The sequence below is a fragment of the Nannospalax galili genome, unplaced genomic scaffold, assembly GCF_000622305.1.
Source record: "Nannospalax galili isolate Female #2095 unplaced genomic scaffold, S.galili_v1.0 scaffold326, whole genome shotgun sequence".
Classification (NCBI taxonomy): domain Eukaryota; kingdom Metazoa; phylum Chordata; class Mammalia; order Rodentia; family Spalacidae; genus Nannospalax; species Nannospalax galili.
In genome coordinates this window covers 809,418-822,014 of record NW_008354421.1, presented here as the reverse complement: position 1 = coordinate 822,014, position 12,597 = coordinate 809,418, and the positions used below count along the sequence as shown (strand labels likewise).

General features: G+C 41.8%; 1 pseudogene; it reads left to right on the top strand.

The window, feature by feature from the left end:
* The first annotated feature begins 3,792 nt into the window (after window positions 1-3,792).
* On the top strand, window positions 3,793-11,496 carry LOC103748857 (annotated as a pseudogene).
* Window positions 11,497-12,597: the final 1,101 nt, after the last annotated feature.

The following is a 12,597-nucleotide window of genomic DNA, read 5'->3' as shown; positions in this document are numbered from 1 at the left end:
TCAGGTAGATTTCAATGGTAATGTTTATCACCTATATCATACCTGAAAAAGAAATGTAAACACAATTTCTTCAGTTTACTATGGAAATTATGTGATTTTTAACACAACACATGATTAACATGAAGCAAATTTTTATGCTTACTCTTTAAATATGTTATTTTTTAATTTGTTGATTTTTTGTGTATGTATATCATACAGAACATCCCACACAATCTTATTCATCTATATACCCACTTCCCAAATGGCACCCTCACATAGCCTCCCCTCCCTTCACCAGAGCCCATATACTCTGTCATCCCTGTTACTATCCACTGTGATGTCAGCACCCCCAGCCGTTCCCTAATGCTTGTCTGTCTGCTGAATCTAGTCTATCTAGAGATCCTTGTTTTAGGAAGATCAGCTGTTCCTCACCTAGCAGGAATCAGTTGTCAATATTCCTTTAGATAAGATTGGGGTCTGATGTTTATTTTCTCAGTTCTGTGCAGGGCTACTGTCCAGGAGTCTCTTGCACCACCAGGGCCAACAACTCAAAGGAAGGTATCTCCTGTCTGGCATTGTTTCTTGTTATGTAGCCTTTAGCTACACATATGGACTCTTAAAAAATTATATTGACCCCTTTAATCTTTGGTTATACTTTCCTTTTGGGTGTTTAAGACCCTACAGTTGGCCCAGATAAACCAATATATTTTTACTCTTTAAGGCCATTTGAGGATCTGTTCCTCAGGGGTTACATGTGCTTGGGAGGAGCCCCTGGCTCCTTTCTTTTACCAGTTCCATCTTTGTGAAGATAAATCAAAGGTCTTGCCCACCATGACTGGCTTCGCTTGGAAGCATGGAGGAACTGTTTTCTTTGTGTTGACCCTCCTCTTTGTAGACTGGACACTGGTTCGAGTCCATCTGGTGGGGTCTCCACAGCCTCCTTGATCAAGAGGACAGGTGACTCACCACAGTTACAGGACATTTTGAGAGATGCTCATAGTCCCCTGGAACTTATCAACCCACTGTCCTTTATGTCCCCCTGACCAAATTAGTATAGGCCTTAAAGTATGTCTGTTAAACATCCAAGAAGATTAGTTCCACAGGTCTAGTACTTTTAATTACCATGTGCCATGTAGATAAAGCTTGGGCAAAGACCAAACATTTTCAGATAATCCTTGCCTAGACATATATTATATTCCTTGATATAGTTGTATGTGTAATTTGTCAGTAGGTTTTTGGACATATTAGGTTCCTTCTCATTTCTTTTCAAACTAGCTAGACATTATTTATCTCTCACATTGTCTAACCCTTCCACCATGGTTTCCCCATTTAAAGTGCCCCCATTTTTCCCATTTCTCCCTTAATAATAGCCTTCTCCTATGGTCCCACCTCTCTTAAGCTCCTTTTTTCCCTTTATCCCCAAGGTTCCTTATATAACGTTTCCTCCCCCCTCCCCTTAAAATAACCCCATTTTTATCCATATCTTTCTTATTAATGCTTATTGCCTACTGTTCTCTTGCAGATTTTTTCTTTTCCTTTACTTACCTGGTTCCTTAAAAAAGGATATTTTAAAGCATTTTTTATTTTCTGATTCTAAAAATAGCAGAAACCACTTATATACCCCCTTTAATTTTGAAAATTGAAATTGAGAAATAAATTAACCCTAAAATTCAAAATCTTGAAAATGTGAGAATTTAGATTTTGCTCTTGGGTGCTGTTTCATGTATATAAATACACAGATACACATAGAATGAACATATTGGCTGCCTCTTCCTGAATAAAACATTGCTATCCATTGAATATGATATATATGAATAGCTAGAACCATTGTTCACAATTTTTAATTCCATTAGCAGATGAGTAGATAAAGAGATTTTGGTATACACACAGAAGAATATTATTCAACCATAAAGAAAAATGAAATTCTGTTATTTGCATCAAAGTGGACGTATCTGTAGTCACCACCTGCTCCCTATAGGACTCTGAGAGCTCTGAAACACCTTTCTAGCTTGGTTTCCCTCTGTCTGGAAGGGCAGTGCCATTGTACTGGTTTGGGCCTGGTTTATTTGAAAAGCTGTCTACCTAAAAAGAAAGGGCCTTCAAGCCTGAGCTTCTCCATCCAGGCCACAGCCATCTGTGTCCCATCTTAATGTTGTCAGTTGGTTCTAACAAAGGTGCAAGAGAATCATTCCTTCACACTGCAAGCAGCGTTCAAACACGCACAATGCCATTCTAAAATTAAAACACAAAGCAATGGACTTACTAATATTGTTTGAGCTTGCAACAAAGAATCCAAAGCATGAAACTTTGATTACAACCATATAAATTATATATCCATGTGAACATGGAAAACCTGAAAGGTCTTAGTGTCTATTTTCTTAGGGTAGATAAATCATAAAATACTTTAAAATAGCCTAACAATATTAATTACAGTAAATACAATATAGGTTACTTTAGCTGTTTTTCCTTTCAATAGAGAGCAAAATAATATTTGGTCTTTTCTGCTGCAGCTGGCATTTGATGGATATCTCTGTGGTCAAGGAGTAGTTCTTAGTTTAAAGGAGACAACAATTAGCTTTCAGTGATATATAGCTTATTTTAACAATGCAGCCATCTTTGTTTACAAGCATTGGGTCCAGCAGCTGTGTGTACAGAATCAACTAATTATCTGTCAATGGTAGGGCAGCTGGGTTACTGTGGCTTCTACTTCAGTTCTTTTCCCAATGTCAAAGATTTGCTGTCTTCAGTGCTGGAGAGATGACTCAGTCCTTAAGAGCACTGACTGCTCTTGCAGAGGATTGGGGTTCAATTCCCAGCACCCATATGACAGCTAACAACTGTCTAGAACTCCAGTTCCACGGGATCCAATACCCTCTTCTGACCTTCTTGGGCATTGCACGACAAAGGTGTACCCATCTACATGCAGGCAAAACATTCAAACACATAAAATAAAAATAATAAAATATTTTAAAAAGATTTACTCTCCTCAAAATATTTGCAGTGTTGCAGTATTGCAACACATTGTGTTCAGTACCCATGATCCTTAAAGTTGTTAATAAATGACAAAGGACTTTAAAACATTGGACTAGAAATGAGGTCTTGATTCATGTTTGATGATTTCTTGAAAAAACTTGCATTCCTACCCAAATCTTAGAAACAAACTGAGCAGTACACTCCTTCAGATTGTTCTTGCACTTAAACTTGAACTGCCATCTTCCTTTTTCACTGAAGATGTGTCATGTAGAAGGTGGTTGAAGCATCAAACTGAGAATCGTGGCAAAGCCCTGACACTTGGCCTATGCAGAGGCAGCTGTGAGGTCCTGAGGATAACCTGCTTTCATGGGCACTTCTTCTATCCAACCACCAGGAAGCAAACTGCTTATATCCAACCGCCTCTAAGTGCAATCGCTTCAGGATGGCTGGCTCACTTGCAAAGACTCACACTAACATACTCAATGATTCCAAAATGAATCTACTGTGGTCCTCAACAAAAGGCCCCTCTTCTCACAACCTCAGTCATTTCTATCAGAGTTCACATGATGAACCAGGAGAGCCAAGAGACATGCTTAGGGTGGGACTACTCAAAAATAACCTGGAATGGAAGACTTGTCAACAATACATTCATAGCTCTGTCCTTATAGACAAAGAAAATGGATGTTTGATTGAAATATTACCTTAAAAGAATATCTATCATTTTTATTGAATATGGGAAAAACTAAGCATCCTGATAAAGCCAGGAGACACTGCAAAAGTAAAATTTTAAGTAACAAATCCAATGTAAAAGTGGAATTTGCTCTACTAGGTATTGACACGATGTTAAAACCTTACGGTATTGTCACAAGAATAGATAAATGGAGACCAAGGACACAGCCTGTGCATGTGGTTTCACAGCAGGAGCAGACAGGGGATGGTAATTATCCATATGGTTCCTACCATGTCTCCCCCAAGCGTTGTGCATGGTTTCTGCCACTATCAAGGTCTGGAAGGAACTTTATTATTCCACTGCTTCTTCTCCCACAAGAGGGTGTTGGGCTGCCTTGAGAAACACAGCTATTCTAACTGTCACCTTGCCTACAGGGCACATAGTCTAAGAGTGTCTGGAGAGAAACTTGGCCTGGTTCTATATATTCTCTCCCTCACATTCCAGAAAGGAAGAATTTTGACTGGCTTCAGCCATGACCACTTCCACTCAATCCTCATATATACTACAGAAAAAAGAATACAGTGAGTACTGCTTCCATCCATGGTCCTACCCCTGTGTATACTGAAGTCCCTCTCTTGGGCTGACATTGCCACAGTAGCAGCTGAGAGGAACATTATAAAACTACTGCTGTCACATCTGCACAGGTCCCCATCAGTCATCCTTGTACTTTACCTAATGACAAGAATACGTGGGAGTGCCATAAAGGAGTGAAGTTTCCTGTTCCTGCCCCTCTCTGAAGCACCTGGGTACACATCAGTGTCTTATAAGTGAACATGTGCTTCAGCTCCTCAACACTACTGGTTTGCCTGTAAAAAAGACTCTGATTAGTAACAGAACCAACAGCAACAATGCCTCAGGAAACCCCGGTACACAACAGGGGCCAGCATTCTCATTGTAGGAATAGCCCTACAACACGCATCCCCCACACTGCTAGCTACACCATATCTCCTGGGCTGTCTTCACTCTTGCATGAGGGTCTCCCTGACACTGGTATGGTGTATGGTGTGCCCAAACTCACTAATCACAGCTGAGGGAGCTGTAGGGAGATTTTACCATGATGACCAGGCAGAAATAAATGCAATATTCTTTGACAACTGGCACCGCTGAAGAGGGCAAAGCTGCATACTAAGAAGGCTACCCCAGGGGCACAAATCAGGGTACAGACGGTGCCCTAAGGATCATAACTCTCTAGTCACTTACTCCAAAGACATCAAAGGGATAAAATTCATGCTGAAGAACTCACAATGACTTTTTTAAAGTTCAATGAGCTCCAGGAGAATGCAGATACATATTTAAGTGAAAATATGAAAACCAAGCAAGATATAAATTGGGAAACTCAGTAAACCAGATAAGAGTTTGGAAAAGAACCAAATGCAATTTTTGGAAACGAATGTCAACAAATCAAATAAAAAGTTCAGCATGCTAGATTAAGTGGAAGAAAGAATTTGGAATTTGAAGACAGAGCTGTTGAAGTATCACATTCAAATAGAAAAAGAAAAGGAAAGAATAAAATGATGAAGAAAGAATTCAAAATCACGAGGACACTATAAATAATCAAGAATCCTCCTGTGATAGTCATGCTGGAGAGGAGAAAAAAAGGTTAAGGGCATAGAGAATTGAACGTCCCTAATCTTAGGAAAGGTATGGACAACCATGTATGAAAGATTTATAGAAACCAAAATAGACATAATCAGACATAACCCCTACCATTATATATAAAAATGTCAAATGCAGGACAAAGAAAGAATTTTAAAATTGGAAAGAGAAAAGTACTAAGTACTCTTGCTATGCGAGCACGAGGATCTGAGTTTGAATTCTAAGCACTCATTAAAAAAAAATAATAAAGCCAGGCACGGCTGCACTGCATTGGGAAGCAGAGACAGGCAGATTCTAGTTTTCAGACTAACCAGCCCAAAGGGCAAGCTCATTGTTCTATCAGAGACCTCACATCAAGACAATGAGGTAGAAATGCTAGAAAAAGACACCTTGAGTTGTCCTCTGGCCTCTGCATGCAACCATACACTCATGTACCCCACCATATCACATACATAAAAACATGCTAAGTTATGTGTTAGAGCAACCCCATTTGACTAACAGCAGATTTCTAGTAGAAGCTCTGTAATTGAAGAGGGCCCGTTCACCGTTTAAAGTAAACAAAAACTGAAGGACTTCATATTCACCAGACCGGCCTTACAGATGAATAAGGGAATCCTACATCCAAAAGTGAAAGAAAGGTAACCACCATCGTAAGAGTCCACATTCAGAGCAGACATAGAGAAGAATCAAGCAATCAGTACACTGAACCATCAAACTACAAAGATGAACAGGAAGGCAGAAACAAAGAATAACCCTAAAACCAGAACATCTAGTAAATGATATGTATTGCTACAGATCAAATGGATCTAACATGTTTGTAGAAAATTCCATCCAAGTCATTCAAATACATGTTTTTTCATCAGAACATGAGCCTTTCTCTAGATTAGACCATGTATCATGCTGAAAAACAAGTCTTAAGTTAAAAATCCATGAAATCATATATTGCATTTCTTCTGGTTATAATGGACTAAAACTAGAGAACAGGAGAAACTTGAGAAATTACACAAATAGGGGAAAACTGAACAACATGCTTTTGAATAAATGAGCAGTGGGCTTTTGAAGATGTCAGAAATATTTTAAGGATTCCTTGAGGGGCTGGAGAGAAAGCTCAGCTGTCAAGAACACTGGCTGCTCTTCCAGAGGACCTTGGTTCAGTTCCCAGCACCCACATGGAGGCTAACCACCATCTGTAACTCCAGTTCCAAGGGATCTGATGCTATCTTCTGACCTCCATGGGCAATGCACACATGTGGTACACCAACACACATGCAGACAAAACACTCATACAAAAGAAATAAAAGTAAACAAATAAAAAATAGATGTCTTTAAATGAAAATGAATTACAAAATACCAGAACCTGTGCTCTGTGGCAAGGAAATACTAAGAGGGAAGCTTACAGCAGTGAGGACCCACAGCACAGAAGAAAAAAGATTCCACGTGAACAACCCCATGACGATTTCAATATTGGAAAGAACAAACCAATCCCGGAATTAGTAAAGGGAAAGAAAAAGAACAGAGAAGCAATAAATGAAATACCATCTAAAAGAATAGCAGTAAGGATTTCTGAAACAAAATTCTTCAAAAAGATAAAATTAACAGGTTTATAGCCAGACAAAGAAAACAGCAACAATACACATGTGGAAAGAGGGCAAGAGGAGAGAACAAGAGAGCAAGAGAGCGAGAGAGCCAGAACGAGAGAGAGCGAGAGCACGCACATGCAGGCGTTCACATGCCACGCCACTTGTGTGAAGGTCAGAAGATGACTTTTCAGAAGTTGGTTCTCTCTGCTTCCATTTTGCCAAGGTAGGGGCTCTCTTGATCCTGTTCCTGTCCTGTGTGCGCCAGACTAACTGGCCCACAGGCTTCTCTCCAGTCGTCCTGTTTCTGCTTCCCAACTTGCCACGATGTGTCACCATGCCTACCAGACTGCTTGAGTTGTTAATTGTGTTCCTTTGATTTAGCCATCTCTGTTGAGAAGACTATTCATGCTTTATGTTCATAGGAAGGTTCTTCCTCCTTCAGTGACTTTCTCTAGCACAGCTTCCTTACCTCTCCAAATTCTGGGTCACTCCTCAAATTCCCCCCAAATTCAACAGTATGACAATCCTTAAAACAAAACATGCTACTTTCTTTCTAAAAATCATTTTAATTTAACTCCTGTGATTTTGGTTTCCAGTGTCTTTTTGCCTGAACTCAAAAAGTTTTTAAGCATATGGAATGAATTTTAAATATTTCTTTCACCTTGTTCTGGGTTGCAAAGACTTTTATAATTAGCCTGCTCTTCATTATACTGATCCTACCTCCCAGTAATCAGGAGCTGTAGCTTTGAGCTTGGGCTGTGACAGGAATCTTTGAGGGTCCCTACGGTGGAGTCCCTCTTACTCCCAAGCTGTAAAGCATGAAGCATGTCACTTGGGAGAGCATGTGACATGAAGAAACACCCTCTCCACATGCTGTGGGTTAAAAGGCATTATCTGATTATGAGCCTATGGGAAAGAAACCAGAGGAGCAACAACAAAAGAACATTGGAGTAGGGAGCTGGGCCTGCAGAGTCCTCTTGAACCAGACTTGTTGATAGTCATTTTCACAGAAGGCCGGCAGGCTTGGCATGGAAGAAAGGAAGCTGTTAGAAATATTAGTCTGGTTTAGACATGTTTGTTGAGTATTTAGGCTTTAGTATTTAGGATGAAGAAGAACTGTTCTAGAATAACTTTTATTCTTTCTTGTGGTTAGCATTCTTTATACACTGAATCTGCTCAGCTCTCTCAGAGATCACTGGAAGTGCTCAAGGTCCTGACAAGTCCAGACCAGCATTAAAGCATCCCTGAAGTCAGGCAGAGGGGTTTACTCACGTGTAAACTTTGTCACATTTGGACTGTGGTTCAGAGAGGTGGGAGAGGTGGGACATACTATTCAAGCACTATCCAAGTGATAGAACTCCAGTGTCTGCCACCAAGTTCACTTCCTGCAGCTCACCCTCCCTTTGCTCCAGATGTGCAAAAGCAAAGGTGAGAGTCACAGGGTTCCCCTGGGTCATTAACCCCAATTACCTAAACTTGGTATCTCATTGTACCTACTGCCTAGGACTCAGATTGCTTTAGCTATTTCAGTTATGCAAGCCTTTGCTGCTTGCTTCCAGGCAGGAGCTGGGAACAGAGGGCATCCGACTGCTTCTCTTGCTTTGGCTCCAGAACGATGCATATGTTATTCATTAATGATGGTCTAGAATGTTGTCCAACGAATGAGCTATTGTTTAAATAGCCTCCTTTTTGGATATAGGTTCAATCTCATCTCTAGTTTCCAATGTTGATTCATAAATATTTTGATGGAAAATTTCCTATTTTTTCCATGTGTATTTGTAAATATCTTAATGAAAGCCAGTTGACACCTTTTACTTTTGTTTCCTAGGATTGTATGTAATGATGACCAAGAAAAAAAAATCAATCGCTTTGACTTTTTTCAAAATATATGTTTTCACAGAACTTTCGGGGGTGCAATTAGGTTATAAACTATTTGAAATTGGGATTCTTTTGTGTGGTGGAAAGGGATCTGTGATTAAGTCAGAAGCACCAATCCTGCTGGTCATTCTAAGTCTATCTTACAGTCTTTGTTCTATTGAAGATTAAAAGGCTAAAAGGCATAATTTCCATCTTTTGAGTTCTTATCAGATCAGACCAGCTATCAAACCAGCAAAAGTTTGTAAAAATTTATGAAAGTTTATACAATATTTATTTTGATTAGTCCTCAAGAAGAAAACGACCATAACCCAGACTGTGGTTCTCAAAGTGTTTCAAAGAAGTTAGAGTTAGTTAGCTTTCTGAAAACTTTTCAGAGTCCACAATTTTCATTATATTACTAAAATAATATTTGTCGTCTTATTTTGTTTCTTATGAGAGTACAATGACGTTTCCCAAAGGCTGTGTGCAATATCTCAAGAGATTGAACACAAGGCACATAAAAGAATTCAGCTTTCCATTTTAGCCAGATGGTAGACAGATTTGCAAAACTGTAACTATGCTACCCTGCCTTCTAATGTTTTTGTTAAAAAAAAGTAGATTTTTAAAAAATATTCCCAGATAGGACTCCTATATTAAACCTCACCTACTCAGGCACCATTGCAGACAAGATTATAAGACCCAGGGGTGATAGATGACCACAAGGAAACAGTTTCCCAGGTTGCTGAGAAGTTGCTCTTATGAACTTACAGCAATGATGACAGCATGCATAGGACCTATGCAAACTCAAACCAGAAAAAAACCCAGCATAGAAGTGGGGAAATGGGCAGGAGGCCCCAATCTTAGCTGAGGAACTATTGGTAGCTGATGACTGATGAGAGGAGATGAGCTGGTTTTCTTTACATTAGGCTCCAGTGGATGAACTCACACCAAGGGACATTTGAGGACACAAACTTGACTCCATAATCCTTAGCATATATGACAGAATGTATGAAATCCCATGGGAGGGTGTGAAGGGTGCAGAGAGGGGAGGGGGTCTAAATGTGATTAATGTGTATTGTATGAATTGCACAAAAATTCAATAAAATGTATTAAAGTATTTTGAAATAAGGTTAAATTAGGAAGCTTATTTGGAGCCTAAAGAACCAGCAGAGATGGGAGTGGGAGGGAGTCTACGGCCTGAAAACCCCCTGCCTGGTTTGTTCCAGGTGCCCCAAACACTCTTCCACACTGGCCTGGTCCTCGCCACCATCTCCAGAGGCCCTATGCGTCCAGGTCCTGCCCCCCATGGTTGACTAGCTAGAGCCAGAGGTTGGGGCCAACGAGGCCGAGCTGGTGGCGGTGCTGCTGGCCTACTCGCATCTAGGCAGCTTCAAGGTGAACTGCTGGAAGAAGATCTGCCGGCCACCTTACCAGCCCACAAGCACACAGGAAAGCCCAGCGTTTACCAAGTCCGTGGCATCCACCTCAACCGGCCGGACTGCTGTCTCTACCGTGCCTTCTCTGACTGTTTCACAAAGAAACACATCAACGGCCCTGAGAAGTTTAAGCGGCACACTTTGCTATCGACCTGATGTATGGAAGTATACACTGCTTTTGGTGTCAGGACTACATCTATGGCAGAGAGATAAACGTCATTGTCAAAAGAGGAGCAGCGCAAGTCTAGGAAGACGCCAGGTGCTGAGAAGTTTTCAACTTGAGAACCATCCAAACGCGAGCTGGAGCTACTGAAACACAGCCTTCCAAACGCAGGGTAGATCTGCAGGGACTGACGAACCCGGGAAATGAGATTCATGAACTGCTTAGGGCAGGCACTGACCCACACACCACTTCTGGAGGACTTCTTTCTGTCATACAGGCACTGCTGCGAGATGTCCCTGTTCTTCCAGTTTTCCTCCCGGCATTGATTGATCCCCACATATGCCCTATAAGCTACTGCAACTGGTGTGGCTGCATGACAGGCACCTGGCTGGTTACGAGTTGCAGGACACTCCTGAGTTCCTTATTGCAGCCCTGGATGTCCTCCACTAGCACTGCAAAGGTGATGTCAACGAAAAGAAAGCCAACAACCCCAACCACAGTAATTGCATCGTCAACCAGAGCTTCACAGGGGGGCTTCAGACTGACGTCATGTGCCAAGTCTGTCGCGAGATCTCCACCACTCTGGTATAGACCCCTTCTGCGACTTCAATTTAAACTGCTTGGTGCTTCCAACGCAGCCTGGCCCGTGAGCCCAGGAAATGAGGGCAGCATGGTAAATAGGGAAAGCCATGGATCAGGCACAACTCTCATGGACTGCCAGTGAAGATTTATCAGACCGGAACACTTAGGAAGCAGTTCCAAGATAACCACGTTCAGCCGTTGCCATAGCTACAAAGAGTCTACAAAGCAACTGACCCTGAAGAAGCTGCCCATCGTGACCTGCTTCCATCTCAAATCATTTGAACACTCAGCTCAGCTGTGACTGAAGATGACAACATGTGTCCTTGCCCCTGGAACTGGACATGATGTCCTTCATGCCCTCCAGCAAAGAGAGAAGTAGAATGGGCAGTACCGGCAGTCTCAATAATGACAAGTTCTCCTTGCTTGCTGTTGCTAACATCAAGGGACCCTGAAGAGTGGCCACTACACCATCATCGGGCAGCACAAAGACCACTGGTTCAAATATAATGATGCCATCATTACCAATCCAGCATCAAGGATGGGTTGGACAGTGGAGGGTACCCATTGGTTTACCATGAACAGTTCCTGGAATATGAGTAGCCTCTTGCCTGGCTGGCCAAAATAAAAAAAAAAGCAGGCAAGCTTCCTGACATGATACCCAGTCTCCCCACATCAGAACACTATGACACCCCTCCTGTGCAGGCCTCACACATAGCCCCTCTGCACCTAAGAGGTGTGTGTAGGGGTGGGCAGGAGTTGTGGGAGCTGAATGGGGCTGCTTCTGGTAAAAAGGAGCTGAGGGGCTCCCTCACCAGCATCTGTCTCCTCAACCTTTGGAAGGCTGGTGGTGGCTATTCTCAGTCAGACCAGCCTCTGCCTGGTGCTTCATCCCTGTCATCCCACTCATGGTTTAAAAAGACACTAGCTTGATTGAAAATGAGTTCGTTAAAGCCACGGAGCAGACAAAGATGATGGCCGAGGACAGTGCTCACAGTGCCCTTCTCTTGGGCTGTGACATTAAAGCAGGGAGTGTAGACTACTAACCTCTACATTCTTTCTGCAGCTGTCAAGCAGCCCTAGAACCCAAGCTGAGGCCACATACAGGTTGCAAACACATCTTTCCTGCAGATAATTTAGAATCAAGTGCATGTGCAAGCATCAGCCCAGAAATTCCCTATTTCTAGCAATAGGCATTTTCTTATCCCATCCCCTTTTCTCTTTCCACAATGGTGAAATTCATAAATGAGATGGTAGTAAAGGGAATTATTATTGAGTTTGTATGGAAATCTAAAAGATCCTCCTGAGAGCACCTTGTTTTTTGATCAGTGCTGTTTCCTTGTCCCTTTCCTGTGCCCTGCCTTCCCCAGACTATTAGCAGGCAGTAGAGAAGAGCAAGGCTGCCTCCCTGAGGGCCTCTGAGTATCTTGATCTTTGCAGTAAATTGTGCATTCTTTGGTGGTTCCATTGGTCACATCTTTCCATTTTCCTTTTTGGTCCTTGGTCCTGTTGCATGCTGACTAGTGTGAGATATGAAGCTGAGTGGCCCCAGTGGACACTGCATCGCATCGTGTCACCCAGTTGCCTCTGTTCTACATTCGCTGTGGTTTCCGTTGTAGTCAGAATAAAAAGGAAGAAGTTTCTTGTAAGTTCACGTATCTTGTATGTATCTATTTAAGTAAGATTAAGAAATTACAATCTAGG